Here is a 23,972-nt window from a genome sequence, read left to right as displayed (position 1 = left end):
TGACCACAACCTACTCACATTCTCTTTACTCTCTTCTCTAAGTACACAACCCTCCCTCCACAATCTTTCACACCCCCGCAGAGATCTCAATCACCTTGATTTACACTCACTCTCCCAGTCTCTTTTCCCTCTTGCAGACATCGCTTCTTCACACGATGCAGATGCTGCTGCAACTTTATACAACACCACCATCTCTGCAGCTCTCGAATCAGCTGCCCCTCTCTCACACACCAAAACCCACACAATCAACAGGCAACCCTGGCACACGAACCAGACTAAAGAATTGAGACGGGCTTCCAGAATTGCTGAGCGCAGATGGAAGAGGTCTCATTCCACTGAGCACTTCATTACATACAAACAGGCTCTCATCACTTTCAAAATATAAGTAAAACCCACGCACTACCACTGCTGTTCCAGCACGTTCAGGACTTCCATCAGGCGTCTCCTTCATCTATCCTCCGCTCTGTCACAGCCTCCCATCATTCCTTTGATGACACTTGTTGCAAAATGTGATACCCACATCTTAAATTTCTGTGATGGTTCTCCAGGTGACCTGTGATTCCTAGCATCTTTGTCATTAAGCAAATGTCGCAGGCGGAGGAGGGGACGCTGTGCTCTCCCACTGCTCGGGTGCGGCCACTGCTGCTGCGGCTGCTGTTCGGTGGTGGCTCGAGCGGTGGGCCGGATCCCGGGGACTCGTGGCATTCCTCGCCCGTGAGTGAAAAGGGTGGGGATTGATTGTGGGGATTTAATATTGTCCGTGACACCACCCACGGTTGTGGTGAGATTGGTGACACCACCGCTGCCCTGGACGGGGATCCCGGGAGCGATGACAGGGAGCAGCCTGGATGTTAGTTCTCCCCTCCGTGGGTAGGGGGTTGGTTGTCCGGATCACAGGTAACCACTATACCATACACACTGTATCAACGGTATTGGGGAAAAGACGAACTGGCTCCCTCAGACGCCAGTATGACACTGATTGCTGCTGATGGACTCCCATTGACCCAAGTGGGGTACAAACAAGTGGCCATGACTGTGGGACGAGCTGAACTGCAACACCAGGGTATGATTGTGATAATGAATGAACCCAGTGATCATAACCCGAAGGTAGTGCTAGGGACTAACGTGATGGAGCACTGTATGAGTGACGTGTTGACCCTACTGCAGCAGCTGGCCGCCACGGCGGCGGGGAGCCGACAGAGAGCTGTGCAGCGTGAGATCCGAGCCCTGATGTACCGCCAACATGTGAACTCGACAGGAGGAGAGATTGGTGGAGTGACAGTGATGGATGTTGCCCCTTTGATTGTACCTCCCAGGAGCGAGATGATGATTTGGTGCAGGGCAGCAGTAGGGCCACAGGGGCGTGACTACCCCGCCATGATAGAACCCATGCCCTTTGAACACTGGCCCACAGTAATGGCCGCCCGAGGGGTGGTAGACGTGAAGAAAGGGAGAGTGCCCGTGAGGGTGCTGAACTGCGGGGAGGAAGAAGTCAGGCTTCCCCGGTACGCTACCCTTGCTAAGTTGCTCACTCTGGATCCTCACACCATCCATGAGGCCGTTCCCCCAACCTTACTGCCTACTGCCAGCACTCACCCATCCCCAGGGGAGTTAGACGAGTGGTGTCGACAGCTACATGTAGGCACTGACGATACCCCTACACATCACAAAGAAGGGGTATACCGGGTGGTGCGGGAGTACGAGTGAGTTTTTAGCAAACACCCCCTAGACTTTGGGCAGATTAAAGGGATCCAACACCATATCCCCACCGGTGAGCATCCCCCTATCAAAGAGAGGTACAGGCCTATTCCCCCTGCACACTACCAATGTGCCAAGGACATGTTGAGGAACATGAAGGAGGCAGGGCACGGTGGTACTCACTCAGCCAATGATGTACACAAAGTCTCCGGTAAAACAAACGGCTGGATGGACGGGTGCCACAGACGGCTGCGGTGTTTCTCCTCCCGGCAGGTTGATGGTGACTGCCTTTCCCTGCACCCGTGTAGTGTGTACAGTTCCAATGGGTTCCACCGGTAACCCGCTCCCCAGCTTGGAGGTTGCTGAAGGAGCCCTTTTTGCCCGCAGGCTCTGGCCCTGGGAACTTTAGCCTTGGCGGCGACTGTGTTTCCCTCTCTCGGTTGGACTGTTGCCTTCTGTCAGGACTTGGCTGCTGGGAAACCCAGGAGGTTCCCTTCGCTAACGGATTTGACAAATTCACGGCGACTCCTAGCCTTGCCGGGGTCCGTAAGCCCCTGCCGGATGGTGCTGGCTTCTCTTTGCGTACCGGTCTGGTACCGACGGGCCACCGCCCGCCCACGGTCCTTACGGCTAGCTCCAATAGGCCTCTCCTGCAGACGGTCACCACCGTCTGCCAACGTTGCTGATCCGTCCGGGCCACACACCTGGACCACTTCTGTCTGCTCCTCTACCACTTTCCTTACTCTCACTTTCACTTCCAAACTGAAACTCTCTCTTTTTCCCGCCTCCAGGACTGTGAACTCCTCTGTGGGCGGGACCAACCGCCTGGCCCACCCCCTGGGGTGAACATCAGCCCCTGGAGGGAGGCAACAAGGGTTTTTGTCTGACTTCGGTGTGCCTGACCGTGAGTGTGGGGTGTGTTGGTGTAGTACCTGTGACGTCCTGGCTTGTCCAGGACGCCACACAAAAACCTTGAAAAAGGTGTCACAACCGAAACGTCGGTGTTGCTTCTGTCAGGGTTCACATGTTTTTGAAGTTTGTCAATAAAAAACACTTTGCATACATCTTCCCTCTTTTCATCATTTGAGTGCGTGAGTTTTACTTATATTTTGTACTACTATTTACCCAGAGCCCCTAGTCTATAATAGTTTGAGCCAGACTTTATCATCATACTTATCACTTTCAAGTCTGCACTCACTGCTGCAAACCAAACCTACTTCTCATCCCTCATATCCTCTCTATCCCACAACCCTAAACAGCTATTCAACACTTTCAACTCTCTCCTCCGTTCCCCGGCACCACCTCCCTTTCCTCTCATCTCATCTGAAGATTTTGCCTCTTTCTTCAAGCAGAAGATCGACAACATCCGAGCAAGCTTTGGCCCACAATCACCACAGCCACTCCTCACAACTACTCAGCCTTCTTCCTCCAAATCCAGCTTCTCTACCATGACAGAAGATCATCTTTCCACTCTACTCTCAAGATCACATCTCACAACCTGCCTGCTTGATCCACTCCCATCCCACCTCATCCCCAATCTCACCACAGTCTTCATCCCGACCCTAACCCATCTTTTCAACCTATCACTAACAACTGGTGTATTCCCTTCATGCTTTAAACATGCCTCCATCACACCCATCCTCAAAAAGCCCTCCCTTGACCCTTCCTCTGTGTCAAACTATCGCCCCATATCACTTCTTCCTTATGCCTCAAAACTACTGGAACAGCATGTCCATCTTGAACTGTCCTCATATCTCTCTTCCTGCTGCCTCTTTGACCGGTTACAATCTGGCTTCCGACCCCATCATTCCACTGAAACTGCCCTAACCAAAGTCACTAACGACCTACTAACCGCAAAATCCAAGCGACACTACTCTGTTCTCCTCGTCCTGAACCTGTCCTCTGCCTTTGAGACAGTAGACCATTCCCTTCTACTACAAATTCTCTCGTCTCTGGGCATCGCAGACTTGGCCCTATCTTGGATCTCCTCATACTTAACCAACCGAACTTTCAGCGTCTCCCACTCTCACACCACTTTCTCATCTGTCGGAGTACCCCAAGGTTCAGTTCTTGGACCCCTGCTGTTCTCCATTTACACCTTCGGCCTGGGACAGCTCATAGAGTCCCACGGTTTTCAGTATCATCTTTACGCTGATGATATGCAGATCTACCTCTCTGGACCTGACATCACCTCCCTACTAACCAGAATCCCACAATGTCTGTCTGCTATTTCATCCTTTTTCTCTGCTCGATTCTTAAAATTGAACAGGGACAAAACAGAATTCATTGTCTTTCCTCCTCCTCACTCATCCCCCGCACCTGACATATCCATCAATGTCAATGGCTGCTCACTTTCCCCAGTGCCACGTGCTCGCTGCCTGGGAGTAATCCTAGACTCTGATCTCTCTTTCAAGCTACACATCCAAGCCCTCTTCACCTCCTGCTGCCTCCAACTCAAAAATATTTCCCGGATCCGCACATTCCTTTCCCCAGAAGCTGCAAAAACCCTAGTACATGCCCTTATTTTCTCCCACCTGGATTATTGCAACCTCCTGCTCTGTGGCCTCCCTTCTAACAGTCTCGCACCCCTACAATCTATTCTAAACTATGCTGCCCGACTAATCCACCTGTCCCCCCGCTACTTCCCGACCTCTCCTCTCTGCCAATCCCTTCACTGGCTTCCCATTGCCCAACGACTCCAGTTCAAAATCCTAACCATGACCTACAAAGCCATCCACAACCTGTCTCCTCCCTACATCTCTGACCTAGTCTCCCGGTACTTACCTGCATGTAATCTTCGATCCTCACAAGATCTCTTTCTCTACTCCCCTCTCATATCCTCTTCCCGCCATCGCATCAAAGATTTCTCCTGTGCCTCCCCCATTCTCGGGAATGCTCTGCCTCAACACATCAGACTCTCGTCTACCTTGACAAGCTTCAAAAGGAACCTGAAGACCCACCTCTTCCGACAAGCCTACAACCTGCCGTAACCCTCAGTCTGACACAGCGCCGCACAATCAGCTCTACCCTAACCTACTGTATCCTCACCTATCCCTTGTAGACTGTGAGCCTTCGCGGGCAGGGACCTCTATCCTCCTGTACCTGTCTGTGTCTTGTATTGTTTATGAATATTGTACTTTTCCCTATTATGTATACCCCTTTCACATGTAAAGCGCCATGGAATTGATGGCGCTATAATAATAATAATAATAATAATATGTCTGTACAGAGTGATGAAGCAGAGCTGACATGGCTCTCCCTGCTTCTCGCTCTGTATATGTCTGTACAGAACAATGAAGCAGAGCTGACATGGCTCTCCCTGCTTCTTGCTCTATAGAGACACTTGTCTGTACAGAGTGATGAAGCAGAGCTGAAATTGCTCTCCCTGCTTTTCACTCTGTAGAGATACTTATCTGTACAGAGTGATGAAACAAAGCTGACATTGCTCTACCTGTGGACTACATCGGACTAAGGATTTTTTATAATAAAGATGGAGTCTCTAAATGCTTTTTTTTGTTTTATTTCTAATAAAACATTTTTTTCTATGTGTTGTGTGTTTTTTACTGTTTACTAGAAATTCATGGTGGCCACGTCTAGTTTGGCGTGACATCATGAATACAAAGCTGGTATTAACCCTTTTATTACCCATCATGCCACCAGCATCAGGGCCGCTGGACAAGCTGGGTAAAGCGCCTGGAAATGGCACTAAGAAACAATGCGGGCTGCGGTTTATAGTGTGGGGGCCCAAAATGCTTGGGCCGTACCACACTGAGAAACCCAGCCCTCAGCTGCCTGGCTTTACCTGACTGGTAATAAAAATACGGCGGTAGCTCCAGCATTTATTTTTTATTATTTTTTTAAATAATTAAAAAAAAATTTAATGGGCTTCCTGATTTTGATTGCCAGCCAAGGTAAAGCCAGGCAGATCGGGGTAGCAGCCCGTAGCCTTCCGTTTTATCTGTGCTGAGAATCAAAAATACTGTGGGGCGCTACGTAATTTTTTAAAATTATTTATTTTTACACTACTATATGTGTGAGGAACCCAACAGTCAATCACAGACGCTGTCATGGAGAATGGGTGTCTGTGATTGGCTGTTGGAGTAACCTGGAATCCGCCCATACATTCTAGAGGTTACTCCAGCATCCAATCACAGATGCCCACTCTGTGAAAGTGTCTGTGATTGTCTGTCTGTTATTTTAACAGTAGAATAAAACAGCAACATGGAGAAAAAATATTTTATTTATACAGGAGACATTTAGGACTCCATCATTATTACCCCAAAATAACCCCTCCGACGTAGTACAAAGGCTGGCGAGCATCTTCATCTCTGCTAAATCTGATTTACAGGACCTTATATGACGTCATAGCTAGGGATGAGCGAATGTATTCACCACTATTAGTTATCCGACGGATAACAGGCTATTCGCGCCATTCGGTATCCGACGAATAAAACAACATCCGCTCCGATATTTTCATTTTCATTTCTGACTTCCTGGACACTATTTTCCAGCCTATCGACACATCTGATGTTGCTTGCTCTCACAGTAATGCCGCAGCCATCTTTGTTGTGGTGTTACTGTGATTGGCTTGGCCGCACAGCGTCATGTACATACACGTTGCTGCAGCTTCCGGGAATAATACATATATAGTCCCCATTGCTCCGGCTTCCAGCACCACGGAGGAGAGAGAGTCAAATAGCGGTGACCTATTCGTCGGATATTCGTGAAGTTGGATATTTTGGTATTCGATCATGCCTAGTCATAGCCATGTGACCAGTCTGGTGTGAATGTTGTTATCTCAGGGGTTACAGGACCTTCCATGTCATAGCCATGTGACGAGTCTGTAACCCAATGTCTGTAAAACATTCACACCAGACTGCTCACATGATTATGACGTCACAGAAGGTCCCTTAACCTGGGGTCACAGCAATGATCAGACACAGAAGCAGAAGCAGCCGGGAGACAGCGGCTGGGCGGGTCTGCAGGACACGTCACAGGACTTGTAAGTATGATAACAATGTTTATTATTAACTACATTCTTTATTTTACAGTCCCCTGCTCCATCCCATACCTGTAAAGTCCAAGTCCGGTGTGCGGACGCATGTTCGTGTTATCTCAGAACCCGAACTAGAACTTTACAAAATGTTTGGGCGAGGCTCCCGAACGCGAACATCGGGGAGTTCTCCCATCACTACTATTGGGGTATATGGATTTTATATGAAGCTTATTTTGTTGGCGGACCATGTGTCAAATAATTACCAACTACTTTCAATGGTCATTGTGCAATACTACATTTGCTGATATCTGTGTACATCCCAACAGCTTCTCCTTGTCAACAGTTGATCAACAGGCCTTCTATGAACTGGACCCATGGCAATTGTGTGACTGACTGCGAGATGAAAGGGAGATGTTCTGAAAAATGAAGACTATGGAAAGAAGATTAAATGAGTTCTCTCATTATCATAAAACGTTAACGCCTTTATGCCATGGCCATTTTTTGTTTTTGTGCTTTAGTTTTATACTTTGCCTTTTCCAAGAGTCATAACTTACTTTTTTTCTGACAATATAGCCATTTGAACTTTTTCAAAGACACCATGAATTTTACTATATTTTGTACTTGAAAACGGTGAAACAAATTCCAAGTAAGGTAGAATTGCAAAAAAAAAGTGCAATTTCACAATTGTTTTTTGAGTTTTTTACTTTCCATGATCACACGGTAAAACTGACCTGACAATATGATTCTCCAGGTCAGTATAAGTATGCAGATACCAATCATGTATAGTTTTAATTCAGAAATTTGTAAAAAGAAAAAATGCTGCTTTTGTTGCCATTTTTCAAGACCCATAATGTTCTTAATTTTTAGGATCTGGGACTGGTGGCCTACTTGTTGACCTTTGACCTGACATTTTAACTGATACCATTTTGAGGTAGATACTATGCTTTGATCCAGCAAAAACAAAGCAAACATCGCCAGCACTCACTTCTATTGCTCCAGGAATTGAGTCCATATGCCTTCCACCTGTGACCACCAGAATAAAAGAATAAAGTTATTGCACAAAAATATCAAAACATTTTAAAAAAGCATGCTGGTTCTCTTACGCGTTTCAAGCGCAAAGTGCGCTCTTAGTCATTGATAATAGAAAATGGAAAACTCCAATAATTTAAAGAGTCATAGAATACTAATTACATGTGCAACAGTCAATAGTTACCAAAGTTAACTCTTAGCATTCTTAACATTAATAAACAAAGAGCAAACAAAAAGCACATTTCAAATAGGGAAATTGTAAATATGTGCCTAATTTCATGGAAAATAGCTTAATACAGAAATCGAAGCTTAAGAACGAAAAAAAATTCTCTACCAGAGCAAATAATTCATTAAAAAAGTATAAATCTTTATTGAGACAATGTTTAAAAATATAGCATATAAAAATAATACAAACAGTGGTCAGCAGGTGGCGTCAAAGGACTATATCAAGAGAACGGCAAGATAGGATAATACATAATGCTAGGAGTCTCATCAATGGAAAACTCCGACAGTGACAATATAGAAAAATCACAACCAGGGGGGGTCTATGAGTAACAGCAGTGCAGAACCTGCCGTCACTGTCAGAGAGGAGTAAGGGGAATCCCAGCAAAACAATAATAAATAAACATGAAACAAATGGCAGTATATACCTCGTATGACTAAGAGTGCCAACACGGTCCCTACATGCACATTTCGGTATACGCCTTCTCCTCGAACCAGGATACCAGGGTGCCTATCCTTCACACTTTTTTCACTGTGTTTTGAACGTCACTTTTTTGCATTTTATTGCAATGTTGCGGTGACTTAAAAAACATATTCTGAAGATTTAGAGAAAAAAAAAGAAATTGTTAAATTGTCTACCAATCAGATTTATTTATTTTTTTATTTTGATAGATTGGACATTTATGAAAGCAGTAATACCAAATATACATTATGTATTTTTTAAATAGTTCATTTTCAATGGGAAAAAGAGGAGTGATTTGAAGTTTTTTTTCCATATTTTTAAAAACATTTTCTTTTAACGTTTTATTGTATTTACCCAACCCCTTAGGGAACTTGAAGCTGAGATCATCTGATCGCTTCTGCTATACAGAGCAGTGTATCAGAAAATATAGCAACTCGGACCAATTCTTAACTCGGACCAATTCTGCCTGATCGGCTGTTGAGTGCTTCACATTCCTTCTAAAGAACCGGAGAGCAGAAATTAGTGCAAATTACAGAAGGGAAGATGTGCTAGAGTAGAAAGTGATCAAAGCATGAGTAAGGCCGGAGTCACAATTGTGAGTGACTCGTATCGGCATCACCCAGCATGGCCGCACACTCTCTGGACAGGAGTGTCTATTTCTATGTATTTCTTATGTATTTTTTATGTATTTCGCTTCTGTTAGGCGAGTGTGCAGCCATGTCAGGTGATGCTGATTCAAGACTCGCGCGAGTCACTTGCAAGTGTGACTTCGGCCTAAAGGGTGCTTTACATGCTGCAACATTGCTACCCATATATCGTCGAGGTCACGTCATTAGTGATGCACATCCGGTGCTGGTTGCGACATCACAGCGTGTGACACCAAGGAGCGATGATCAACGATCGCAAAATCGTTCAAAAACGGTGATCGTTGACACGTCGCTCCTCTCCTTAATATCGCTGCTGTCACAGGTACGATGTTGTTCGTCGTTCCTGCGGCAGCACACATCGCTATGTGTGACACCGCAGGAACGACGAACATCTCCTTACCTGCGTCCACCGGCAGTGAGGAAGGAAGGAGGTGGGTGGGATGTTACGTTCTGCTCATCTCCGCCCCTCCGCGTCTATTGGCCGGCCGCTTAGTGATGCCGCAGTGACGTCGCTATGACGCTGAACACACCTCCCCCTTGAGGGAGGGATTGTTCAGCGGTCACAGTGACGTCGCTGCACAGGTATGTGCGTGTGATTCTGCCGTAGCTATAAAGTTTGCTTCTGCAGCGATCACCAAATGTCGCACGAGCGACGGTGGCGGGTGCTATCGCGCTCGACATCGCTAGCAATCGCTAGCGATGTCGCAGCGTCTAAAGTACCCTTAAGACAAACAACAAAATACAAGAGAGGGTGAGTTTTGCTAAATAGAGATGAGCGAACCTCAGGCTCGAGGCTTGGTGTTCAGGCTCGGAAAATGATGTGAAAATCACCCTGGTGCATGATGTGCAGAATTGGGCGCACTACGGAAAGTGTGTGATCTGCTCAAATTTAACTTACATTCTGCATTCTAATATGTTTTGTTCACAGAGAATTAAAAAAAAACAAACAAAAAAAAACGGCCATAAGCAAAACACTTCCGCTACAGTGCCTTGCAAAAGTATTCGGCCCCCTTGAATTTTTCAACCTTTTCCCACATTTCAGGCTTCAAACATAAAGATAAAAATGTATTGTTATGGTGAAGAATCAACAACAAGTGGGACACAATTGTGAAGTTGAATGAAATTTATTGCTTATTTTAAACTTTTAAAAAAAAATAAATAACTGTAAAGTGGGGCATGCAATATTATTCGGCCCCTTTACTTTCAGTGCAGCAAACTCACTCCAGAAGTTAATTGAGGATCTCTGAATGATCCAATGTTGTCCTAAATTATTGATGATGATAAATATAAGCCACCTGTGTGTAATCTAGTCTCCATATAAATGCACCTGCTCTGTGGTAGTCTCAATATTCTGTTTAAAGCACAGAGAGCATCATGAAGACCAAGGAACACAATAGGCAGGTCCGTGATACTGTTGTGGAGAAGTTTAACCCCTTCAGCCCCCGGGCACTTTCCGTTTTTGCGTTTTTGTTTTTTGCTCCCCTTCTTCCGAGAGGCGTAACTTTTTTATTTTTCCATCAATCTTGCCATATGAGGGCTTGTTTTTTGCGGGACGAGTTGTACTTTTAAATGAAACCATAAGTTTTACCATATAGTGTACTGGAAAACGGCAAAAAAATTCCAAGTGCGGAAAAATTGCAAAAAAAGTGGGATTGTACAATAGTTTTTGGGATATTTTATTCACCGTGTTCACTATATGGTAAAACTGATGTGTGGGTATGATGCCTCAGGTCGGTGCGAGTTTGTAGACACCAAACATGTATAGGTTTACTTGTATCTAAGGGGTTAAACAAAATTCACAAGCTTGTCCAAAAAACGTGGCGCACGTTTTGCGCCATTTTCCAAAACCCGTAGCGTTCTCATTTTTCAGGATCTGAGGCTCAGTGATGGCTTATTTTTTGCGTCTCGACCTGACGTTCTTAACGGTATCATTTTTGCGCAGATGCTACGTTTTGATCGCCTGTTATTGCATTTTGCGCAAAATTTGCGGCAACCAAAAAACGTAATTTTGGCGTTTGGAATTTTTTTGCCGCTACGCCGTTTACTGATCAGATTCATTGATTTTATATTTTGATAGATCGGGCATTTCTGAACGCGGCGATACCAAATATGTGTGTATTTTTTATTTTTTTAACCCTTTAATTTTCAATGGGGTGAAAGGGGGGTGATTTCAACTTTTAGGTTTTTTTATTTTTTTTTAATTTTTTAAAACTTTTTTTTTTTACTTTTTTTTTTTATTTTACTAGTCCCCCTAGGGGGCTATTGCGATCAGCAATCCGATCGCTCTGCACTATCTGCAGATCTCAGCTACAGAGCTGAGAACTGCAGATTTGCTGCTTCACTTTCAATGCCGGCTGTATTCCGGCATTGAGAGGAAGTGACTCATGTTAGCTACAGGCGTCATCACATGACCCTGTGCTACCATGGCAACCGCCGAAAGTCACGTGATCATGTCACGTGACTTCCGGTGGGGGCGGGGTAAGTCACTGTCATGGCGGCGCCCATATACATATCGCTGCCAAGACTTTGGCAGCGAAATGTAAGGGGTTAATGGCCGCGGGTGGAAGCGATTCCACCCGCGGCTAGCAGGCACACATATCAGCTGTTGATAACAGCTGATATGTGCGCGTCTCGCCGCCGCCTGCCGGCGGCAGGGGGCGGGGCTTACCGGCACATGATCCATGACGTATCTAGTACGTCATGGGTCGTTAAGGGGTTAAAGCCAGATTTGGTTACAAAAAGATTTCCAAACCTTTAAACATCCCAAGGAGCACTGTGCAAGTGATCATATTGAAATGGAAGGAGTATCATACCACTGCAAATCTACCAAGAACCGGCCGTCCATCCAAACTTTCATCTCAAACAAGGAAAAGACTGATAAGAGATGCAGCCAAGAGGCCCATGATCACTCTGGATGAACTGCAGAGATCTACAGCTGAGGTAGGAGAGTCTGTCCATAGGACAACAATCAGTCGTACACTGTGTGACGACACAGACTTTTTCAATGTGTCTCCTGGGTTAAAATCTCTTACATTAGCCAGACGTATTGTTCTTCTGTGTGCTAACTCATGTTTGCTAAACTATTGTTTCTACCAGACCCTCTGAGCGTCCATTGTAATGTAGTTGTGTATTGCTAATTTAATGTAAATTACCTTAGTAGCCATTGTCTAGTCTGTGACTTGCAGACTCCATGTAGATATCCTCAGTCTTTCTATCCACATCATTTAAATGAACATTATCCATCAAGCTTGAAATTCATCCAATAAGAGAAGCAACCTTGTACAACCAATCCGATAAGGGCACAGTATATCCATAGGGAAGGCGCGGCCTATAAAAAGGGGACTTCCTTAAGTCACCAGTTGATGGATGTGCATGATCCAGTCTAAGCTCTTAGGAGCTGGCTAGAGGATCACTTGGCTACAGGGCTTCAATCTAGGGACTCCGGTTCCGATTGGAGACCATATCCACAGTCTAGGGATTTCGACTCCGGCTGCCAGGATTATATCATCAAACCAGAGACTACTTAAGGAGGAAACCCAGGTTGGGACAATCCAGTCACCTGGTACAGACTTTGCAGACCTCAGCCAGCTTCCTAAATCTGGTGTTATTCCTTTCTCGGTGGGTGCCCGCCAAAAGCGGGGTGCTGCTGGATTGGAGTAAATAGCCCTGGAACCTCTGAGGCATGGACATTCTAAATCCCTGGTGAGCCAGCGGAAGGGTGAGACCCTGTTGCCTGTTACATTTGTGTGTTTTGCTGGTTCTGTGTTATGTGCCGTTAATATTTTGGGGATCCAATAAAGTCTTAATATTGTGATTCCCTCACCCTGTGTTGTCTGAGTAGTGTTCCACCCACGGTTAAGGAGGTCATGCGTTCAGTTGGGATGATCCCTGAGCCACGCTGTCTTTCTAAAGCTGGCTGGGCCAGCGGACAAGAGCATCCACTGAGCCCCGTGTCTCCACACTCTGTACAAATCTGGCCTTTATGGAAGAGTGGCAAGAAGAAAGCCATTTCTCAAAGTTATCCATAAAAAGTGTTGTTTAAAGTTTGCCACAAGCCACCTGGGAGACACACCAAACATGTGGAAGAAGTTGCTCTGGTTCGATGAAACCAAAATCGAACTATTTGGGCACAATGCCAAACAATATGTTTGGCGTAAAAGCAACACAGCTCATCACCCTGAACATACCATTCCCACTGTCAAACATGGTGGTGTCAGCATCATGGTTTGGTCCTGCTTTTCTTCAGCAGGGACAGGGAAGATGGTTAAAATTGATGGGAAGATGGAAGGAGCCAAATACAGGACCATTCTTGAAGAAAACCTGTTGGAGTCTGCAAAAGATCTGAGACTAGGTCTGAGATTTGGATTCCAACAAGACAATGATCCCAAACATAAAGCAAAATCTACAATGGAATGGTTCACAAATAAACGTATCCAGGTAATGGAATGGCCAAGTCAAAGTCCAGACCTGAATCCAATCGAGAATCTGTGGAAAGAGCTGAAAACTGCTGTTCACAAACGCTCTCCATCCAACCTCACTCAGGTCGAGCTGTTTGCCAAGGAAGAATGGGCAAGAATTTCAGTCTCTCGATGTGTAAAACTGATAGAGACATACCCAAAGTGACTTGCAGCTGTAATCGCAGCACAAGGTGGCACTACAAAGTACTAACTTAAAGGGGCCGAATAATATTGCACGCCCCAATTTTCAGTTTTTTGTTTTTTACAAAAGTTTAAAATAAGCAATAAATTTCATTCAACTTCACAATTGTGTCCCACTTGTTGATTCTTCACCATAAAATTAACATCTTTATATTTAAAGCCTGAAAGGTGGGAAAAGGTTGAAAAATTCTAGGGGGCCGAATACTTTTGCAATTTTGCAAGGCATTGTACAAGGAGAACTTTCCGTCTTTCTTTTCTGCGGTGGAGAGGGCTAGTAAAATAGTGCAATACCAGAAGGCCCTAGTTGAAGGATTAATACAAAAATTAACATCTGACAATGCTGGCGGCAGAGGTCATAATTCCTTGGGCACCCAAGTAGGAGAGATGAGGGAGACACACACCAGGTCCAACAGAGGCAGGGGAACACTATCAAAGGTCTGGGGCAGTTTCATTAGACCCTCCAAGCACCCAGGCCCTGATGCGTGAGGTAGTCTGACAAGGAGAGAAATGGTTTGGAAAATGGTGCAGAAGTACCTAGCCATTCATACCAGCAGCCTCAGTCATTCCTGTGTGCAATTTCAACAGGGTCATCAAGTGGCCCTTCCTCAAACGTTTGAGGATTATCATGAGGTCCTTGCACAAAATTTTTAAAGGGTCATCAAGCAGCCCTTGCTCAAAATTTTAATGGAATAAAGAGGTGGCCCCTGCTCAAAAATCTTAGGATTCATTTGAGCGTCATCAGACAGCCCTTGTTTCAAATTTTTAGAGCGTCATCAGACAGCCCTCGTTACAAATTTTAAGAGTGTAAACAGGCAAACCTAGCTTAAAAATTTTCAATGGTCATCAGGCCACCCTAGCTCCAAATTTTAAGAAGGTCATCAGGCAGCCCTCACTCAAAATTTTTAGAGAGTTATCAATCGGCCCTTGCTTTAAATCTTAAGAGGTAAACAGTCTGCACTCACTCTTAATTTTTAGAGGCTCATCGTGACCTTCACTCTTAATTTTTCCAGGGTGTGTATGATGCCTTCCTTCCTAATTTTTTCAGGATGTCTATGAGACCTCTCTTTGCAATTCCCTTACATATATAGATGTAAACCCCCAGGGGTAAATGTTTTTCAGCCCTTGCACTTAGAGTATAGGCTTTACCATTCCAGTAGTCCCACTCCTTAAAAATGGGAAAAAATATTTTCTGAGGCCTTCCTCTATGTGTCTCTCAGGGTGTATTGTAGTCCCTCCTTCTAATTTTTGGCAGCCCTTGCACTTAGTGCATAGGCTTTACGTGTTTAGAAGTCCCACTACTTAACAATTTTAACTGAATGTGTTTGAGGCCCTGCTTTATGTCTGAGGCTATGTGTCCATGATGCGTTTTTACATGCTTTTCTGCAGCGTTTTGAACTGCACCTTTTTAATGCCAAAATAAATGCATGTGTTGTGATTTCCCAGCAAAGTCTATGAGAGATAGGGATTTCTTGTGCCCACCAGGCAGCTTAAAACGCTGCGTTTAATTTGCATAATTTTGGGCAAAAACTCAGCGTTTAAAGAAGCAGCATGTAATTGTTTTTGCCATTTGGGCTGCGTTTTGATAACATTGAAGTCAATGAGAAGTTGCAAAAAGCAAGCAACATCAAAATTCATGCTTTTTCCATGCTTATTAGGTGCATAAAACATGCGTTTTGGACTAACAAAACGCGTGCTTTTTGGACATCAAAATAAAGGTTTGATATGTCCCTTTACACACACACATGGTCCGACAATTAAATTAATGAAAAATATTAATATATTGCTATTTTACTGCTAAATAGTATATAACCGCTAGAATTATATGAAATATAACTATTTTTTTATAAAATAAATTATATATGTTGTCCTTTTTTTTCTCTTTTTTCATTATGTTTGAATGTTTAATCTTTATTTAGCAGTGTCTTTATGTTAAAAACGCATCTGTCAAAACGCTATTGAAAAGCATGTAAAAAGCGCTAAAAACGCACCTAAAACGCGGTAAATACGCATGCGTTTTTAGCGCTATTTTATGGTATAAAGCAACTTTGACTAAATCAATTAACGCCAGAGGATGTGTTTAGAACTGCACCTAGCTCGACGCATCATGGACACATAGCCTAATACATTGTGTATCAGAGTTCCTCTTCCTTCTAGTTTTTTACAGCACTTGCATTGTCCACATAGGCTTTGAGAGTTTCAGAGTCCCTCCTTCATACATTAAACAAGCTGTGTCTGACCATGTCACCCACCCCATGCCCAGATAAAGTAGTAAAGTATTAAAATTACATTTACCAGTGACTACCAGTGGGAGCAGTTTTATTTCTCCCTCCACTATGTAATTTACTATAGTCATAGGCAACAGGGAAATACGGTGAGAAATGTCCTGGCTATTAAGGGATAGAGGAGGCGTTTTTTTCTTTTGTCTTTTTAATTTAGCCTTATATACAAGACCTTTTACAGAAAAGAAGGATCCCTAACATTTTATCCTCTAAATTCCATTTTATCTTTTGTATTGTATATTTTATTGTCAATTTGTAAAAGTGGAGTAATACTCTAACAACATTGTTTCCAGCAGCGACCTGGGAGTCAGAGATGTGTCCAGGCATCTTCCCCATACTGTTACCATTCTATTTGAGTGCTGTTTCCATCCATTTCAGCAATTTTCCTGCCCCCCCCTAGAGTCTTCTGTAAAAATTCAAGAATTTCCCATTGACTTCCATTATTCAGTATGTCTTCCAAGATACATTTCCTGGACTCCCATTTAGATTTTTTTCCCCAATAACTTTGGAGATGGCAGTGATGAGAATGGAAGGCCATTATAAAAGGAAATGAAACCCAAAAATGCTTGAGACTACAGTTGTGGACTAAAAAGGGGCACACCTGCAGCTAAACATTCAAGAAAATCAAGCTAATTAATTTTTAAATAATTAAAACAAAATTGCATTAAATAATTTTTGTTAAAAATAACAATTTTAGAAAATTTAACACATCTTACCTCAAATCCCTGCCCGATAGAAAATTTCTGAAAGCGGATTTGGAATCAGGGGGCAAAATACCATAACAAGCAGCCTATTTCATGCATTTAACCATCGGTTTGTCGTCCAGTGTGAAGTGTGGTGTTTTATCGCCTCCTTGTGGCGCTTTTAGAGTAAGACAAAAAATTAATTTAGACTGAAGTTCAGCTGTTGAAGAAATCTGAATATATACACAGCAGTTGGCCTATGTAACAACAATTTAATATGAATTCCAGTCAAATGCATTAAATTCACTTAATTTAGTTGACAGTTTGAATTTGTCTTAAAACCATCTTTTTTGGGAAATTCCACTGTAAGTCAAAACTCTACAAATAGATCCACTCATCTCTACTCAACACCCTTATCCACCGATCTTTCCTAAGCACAGTTTCACCTGGTTTTCCTTTCATTTCTCCATTTTGATAAGGCCTAATCTGTTTTGATTTTTCCTCTAAACCTTTGCTTATGAAATGTTTCAGATTAATTCTTAAGATGTGATTTTAACCAAATTTTGCATTTTTGTCACATATTACTCCAGTCCCTTCATGGAGTAAGGTTTCTCGTGAATTTTTAAAGGATTTGTGACTTTTGGTACTAAAAAGTTACAAAAAATGTACGAAAACGAAAAATAGAGCTGTTTTTGAATTTGTGCCAAATTCATAAAGTGCATGCTCCATTTTGAAGTCTTTGGCACAAAAAACTATCACCAAATACCAAAAAGACAAAAAAAACCCAACCAAACAAAACAAACAACAAACAACAAAATAAATTCTATATTCAGTTGATTTCTGAATATAAAAATTGGTATAAAAAGGTTACATATAGAAATATGAATAATAGTACATAGCTCAAGAGTGACATAAGGTGGCAGCAGAGGCAGAGCTAGGGGTTTGGTTCAAACCTGCTATTCTGTAGGCAGCAGGACTAAATCGACCAACGGTCCACAGAACAGAGAGTGGCAGTGCAGGGACATCAAGTCTCCCTACTCTGCCACAGAGTGCAACTGTATTGGCATTAGGTACACACCGATATAGTTGAAAGTAGTGTAGCTCCGGGTGGGCACCTCAGAGTGCGGGTCCCGGGGCGGCCGTATCCTCTAATAATAATAATAATGTTTATTTTTATATAGCGCTATTAATTCCACAGTGCTTTACGTACAGCAGCATCTCTGTCCCCATTGGGGCTCACAATCTAAATTCCCTATCACTATGTCTCTGGAGTGAGGGAGGAAGCCAGAGAACCCAAAGGAAACCCACACAAACACAGGGAGAACATACAAACTCCTTGCAGATGTTGGCCTTGGTAGAATTGAACCCAGGAATCCAGCGCTGCAGGACTACAATGATAACATCCTCAAACCTCGCTCTTCCCCCCCAACCCTACATCTATATGTCAGATTTGTGTTCCTAAAAGATAATCATAGCATGAAAACTTAAGCACAATATAGGGAATCAGTCAGCAGGTTTTTGCTACCTCATCTAAGTGCAGCAGGATGTATGTGAAAAGACCCTGAATCCAACTATGCATTACTTAGTTTACTGGAAACAGTGTTTCTGACTCAATCAGAGTTTTTAGATTTAGCAAAGCAGAAGAGCTTAGAAAACTGCTAATCATATAATGAATGGGGCGTGTTGGACTACCAAGCCCAAGGTAACGTAGTCCAGAAATGATAAGGTCCTGAAACTAAAATAAATATTGCAGGCAAACTGCACAGACCTTAAAAAGAGAGGCATTCCTGAATTCTGCTTTAACCCTCTCCAGAATGCTGTCTTCAGATTACATAGCAAAAACCTGTTGATAGATTCCCTTTAATGTCTTTTCTGTACAAATACATAGATTTCTGATTAGATTACATTTATGTCAGTGTGGCATCCAGGGGGCAGGGGGTAACCTTACTCGTCACCGGGCCTGGTGATGTCGGATCCGGGATGTCAAGGGGTGACCCTTGTGCCTGGTGTCGTGCCCCGAGGTGTCCACAATAAAAAGGGGGATGAGGAAGTGGAAGTTTGTCATGACGCCACCTGCGGTATGCAGCCAGGGAATAGCCGGCGCTGCTGTCGCCGTCCTCTGGGGCTGATGTTAGTAGCAGCCGGGATGATATCACTCCCCACAGGTGGAGCCAGCCCCAGGGAGGTTGATGAGGGGAGTAATGGCGGTGGCCGTGAGCGCCGAGGCGTGGGGGCGCCGGTAATAAGAGTCCGACGAGTCAGCTGCTGTGGTTCCAGGTGTCTTTACTCACAGTTCTTTAAGAAACCCGGTCGCTGCCGCAGAATCACTGGTTACCGCTGTAGTTGCTCCTACTTCTACCCCAAGTGGAACCCGCCCCCCAGGTGGCTGGCTTCAGTGACCGGGAAAGTTCCATTCATCGTGATGGCCACCCCCCTATCTACCCTGAGCCATCCCCCCAGTGAGAAGGCTTCTAAGCTGTATGTAAAGTGTGAATGTGGAACACCAGTGATTAACCCCTCGCTTACCTGAGATGGATACCACACCTTAACTGAGGTGCAGTACCCTGTGACGACCAGAGCCTCAGGGACGCTACACAATGTGTTCCACAAATCTCTTTTAAAGAAATTTGAGTGTTTGGAGCTCCTCTTCCTTTCCCCTCTACCTCTGGTGGAACACTGGTGATTAACCCCCTCCTTACCCGAGGTGAATATCTTACCTAAAATAAGGTGCAATACTCTTTGTCAACTGGAGCCGCAGGGGCGCCACATTACCCTACAGCAAATGGCAGCACTCCCGGGCTATAACCAAGCAAAGTTAGTACACTGCAATTTTTTCCATATGCAATGAACAAATAACATTCTTCCCTTTATGGGAGGCATCATCAATAAACAGTTTCAAACATTTTTAACAGTTAACGGTCAGCAGTAACATAATGTAGTAAACATCAACATCTGCATAAGAAATAGAATTATTCTTTCTTGACTGCTGGTTGTACCAGAGGACTGGTCCCAGCCCCCTGACTCTGGCCACTCAAGGGACATCCATGAGCAAAGTGTCCAGCCTGCTTACAACAGCAACAAACCAATTTTAAGATCTCCATGGTGTCAGGAGCAGGTCTCTCCTCAAAGGCAGCTCCTGAGCCGGATTCCGGTATAACTCTCTGCAAAGTCTTTGAGTCCAGCATCTCCAGTGTCACAGGTGTAGTGCCTGAGGTAAGCTGGTCTTCCTCTTTAATGGACATGTCCTTGCAGGTACAGGGTTTCCTGCCAGTTGCTGGCAGTGGGGCTCTTTTTGGCAATCTTTTCCAGCTCCGCCCATGTTTTCGTGCTTTTTGCGGGTACCGCCCATGATGGCCCGCCCCTTCTTTTCCCACGCAGAATGACTAATAGTGACTCTCCTTTCAAAAAATCTGGTTTTAACACAGTCCAATGAGGCGCACAGTATCCGGGTTTTGGCTGGGCACGTTATCCTGTTCGTGACGCCAAAATGTGGCACTCAGGGAGCAGGGGGTTAATCTTTCTCATCACCGGGCCTGGTGATGTCGGGTCCGGGATGTCACGAGGAGGCCCTTGTGCCCGGTGTCGTGTCCCGAGGTGTTCACAATGAAAAGGGGGATGAGGAGGTGGAAGTTTGTCGTGACGCCACCTGCGGTACGTGGCCAGGGAATAGCCGCCGCTGCTGTCGCCATCCTCTGGGGCTGATGTAAGTAGCAGCCAGGATGGTATAACTCTCCACAGGTGTAGCTAGCCCCGGGGAGGATGATGAGGGAAGTAATGGCGGTGGCCATGGGCGCCGTGGCACCGGTAATAAAGAGTACGAGACGGCTTCTGCGGTAGCAGGTGTCTTTACTCACAGTTGTTTAAGAAGCCCGGTCGCTGCCGCAGAAGCACTCGTCACTGCTGTGATGCGCCCCTTCGACCTCGGATAAGTTGAAAGAAGCTACCGGTGTTTGAAAAGAGTTATTTGAAAGAGTTGCCCCTCCAGTAGTTAGGAACCCGGGCTGAGCGTTCCGTTCCAAGCCGAGGCTCCAGAAGAAGGGAAAGGTAGTGATGTGATGTCGCCAGAACTGTTGTCCCGGGTAGACTGCCTGAAGATTGTGTGAGTTGCTCCTACTTCTACCCCAAGTGGAACCCACCCCCCAGGTGGCTGGCTTCAGTGACCGGGAAAGTCCCATACATCATGATGGCCACCCCCCTATCTACCCTGAGCCATCTCCCCAGTGAGAAGGCTCCTAAGCTGTATGTAAAGTGTGAATGTGGAACACCGGTGATTAACCCCCTCCTTACCCGAGGCAAATATCACACATAAAATAAGGTGCAATACTTTGTGGCGACTGGAACGGCAGGGGCGCCACATCAGTATGTCAGTATTTCCCATTTTTCAGCATTTCATTAATGCACCTCCTTTCACAGGTCATCTGATTTTGGAAGATATCTTAAAGGGAACCTGTCATAAGGTTATTACACCCCTAACTAAAGAAATGTAGATGACAGCATTATGGCTCCGTGCAGAATTATTAGTCAACTTAATAAAAACCAAATATATTCCCATCTCACTTTTTTATTTTCACCAGGTAAACCAATATAACTGCACAAAATTTAGAAATAAACATTTCTGACATGCAAAAACAAAACCCTCCAAAAATAGTGACCAATATAGCCACCTTTCTTTCTGATCACACTCAACAGCCTACCATCCATAGATTCTGTGAGTTGCTTGATCTGTTTATGATCAACATTGCATGCAGCAGCCACCACAGCCTCCCAGACACTGTTCCAAGAGATGTACTGTTTTCCCCCCCTGTGGATCTCACATTGTATGAGGGACCACAGGTTCTCTATGGGGTTCATATCAGGTGAACAAGGGGGCCATGTCATTATTTTTTCATCTATTAGACCTTTACTGGCCAGCCACGCTGTGGAATAGTTGGATGCATGTGATGGAGCATTGTCCTGCATGAAAATCATGTTTTTCTTTAACGATACCGACTTCTTCCTGTACCACTGCTTGAAGAAGTTGTCTTCCAGAAACTGGCAGTAGGTCTGGGAGTTGAACTTCACTCCATCCTCAGCCTTAAAAGGTTCCACAAGTTCATCTTTGATGATACCAGCCCATACCAGTACCCCACCTCCACCTTACTGGCGTCTAAGTCGGAGTGGAGCTCTCTGCCCTTTACTGATCCAGCCTCTGGCCCATCAAGAGTCAATCTCTTTTCATCAGTTCATAAAACCTTTGAAAAATCAGTCTTAAGATATTTGTTGGCCCAGTCTTGACGTTTTATCTTATCTTTCTTGTTCAAAGGTGGTCGTTTTTCAGCCTTCTTTACCTTGGCCATGTCCCTGAGTATGGCACATCTTGTGCTTTTTGATACTTCAGTAACGTTGCAGCTCTGAAATATGGCCATACTGGTGGCAAATAGCATCTTGGCAGCTTCACGCTTGATTTTCCTCAATTCATGGGTAGTTATTTTGCACCATTTTTGCCCAACACGCTTCTTGCGACTCTGTTGGCTATTTGCCATGAAACACTTGATTGTTCGGTGATCATTCTTCAAAAGTTTGGCAATTTAAAGACTGCTGCACCCTCTGCAAGACATCTCACAATTTTGGACTTTTCAGAGCCCGTCAAATCTCTCTTCTGACCCATTTTGCCAAAGGAAAGGAAGTTGCCTAATAATTAAGGACACCTTATATAGGGTGTTGATGTCATTACACCACACCCCTCCTCATTACAGAGATGCACATCACCAGATTAACTTAATTGGTAGTTGGCTTTCAAGCCTATACAGCTTGGAGTAGGACAGCATGTATAAAAAGTATCATGTGATCAAAATACCCATTTGCCTAATAATTCTGCAAACAGTGCAGAAAACTGGGATGGTAAAAACAGGTAGGGAAAAATAAAGGAATGCTCTGTACCTTCCCTCCTTGTTGGATCAGATCCCAGTTTTAATAGTTTCACTGTAAGATATCACCGTTCTGTAATACCTGTTTTTTTTATTACTATTATTTCTTTTTTAAACCTTGAGGTCACAATTCAGAAACGGATGTTCTTAGTGCAGGATTGAGGGTAACCATACCCTGTAAATTAAAGTTACAGAACAACACACAATTTCCTAAATGTTAAGGTCATTGTGTAGTCCTATGTGATTATATCCTAACATGAGTAAACTAGCAAAATTTTAAGCTTATTTCATAAATTGAATTTATTGTAAAACATATAATAAAAATGTAAATGAGATATATAAAAAAGAGCACTGATTAAAATTAGAGAGCACTTTCAGATATCTGCAAGTTTTTAGTGTTATTCTGGCACCTGGTGCTAATTTCCTTAATTATCTGACAAACCCTATTTAACTGGCAGCCTAACTTTCCCATTTCCACTGACTTTCCAAAAATAGTGTGCCATTGCAAAGTGTCTGAAACCCTCCGGCAGCAAGTTACCAGATGAAAGCCAAAGGCCTAACCCTATCAGCCATAGCAAGAGAAGTTGGTTGATCCAAGTTTCTGATTTTGAAAATATTGCATCTTTACAACATCACAAACTCTTTTAAGTCCCCCAAGAAGGCTGGTCACCCTCAAAAGACAAATGGAAGAGAGGACAGGATAATTCAGAGAATCTCCATGGGTAATCATTCCAACATTGCAGCTGGAATTGATCACCAGTCCAGCACTAAATATGGTAAGGATCTGTCTCGTCATACAGTGTCACGACGTTCAAAAGCATTTGGACTGAAAGCCCACCCAGCAGTGACCAAACCTCTCATTAGCAGAAATAAGCGAAAAGCTAGACTCACCTTTGGTGAGGAGCATGTTGTGTGTACAGAGGAGAAACCGTCCACAGCTCATTTTATTGATGAAAGCAAGTTTAATTTATTCGGGTCTGATGGGAAACATTATGTTCAGCGACAAACTGGGGAAAGACAATTCAAAGTGTGTTAAGAAGTTAGTGAAAGGTGGTGGAGGAATTGTCATGGTTTGGGGAATGATTTCTGCAGCAGGAGTTGGACCTCTCATACAGCTACATAGCAGAGTAAATACAATGTGGTTCCTTAAGCGGGCTTTACACGCTGCGATCTCGCTAGCCAGATCGCAAGCGATCGTACCCGCCCCCATCGGTTGTGCAACATGGGCAAATCGCTGCCCGTGCCGCACAACCTCACTTAACCCCGTCACACATACTTACCTGCCCTGAGACGTCGCTCTGGCCGGCAAACCGCCTCCTTTCTAAGGGGGCGGTTCGTGCGGCGTCACAGTGACGTCACACGGCAGGCGTCCAATAGAAGCGGAGGAGCAG

Source organism: Anomaloglossus baeobatrachus, chromosome 5, assembly GCF_048569485.1.
Source record: "Anomaloglossus baeobatrachus isolate aAnoBae1 chromosome 5, aAnoBae1.hap1, whole genome shotgun sequence".
Classification (NCBI taxonomy): Eukaryota; Metazoa; Chordata; class Amphibia; order Anura; family Aromobatidae; genus Anomaloglossus; species Anomaloglossus baeobatrachus.
Note: the sequence above shows the minus strand (reverse complement) of the source record.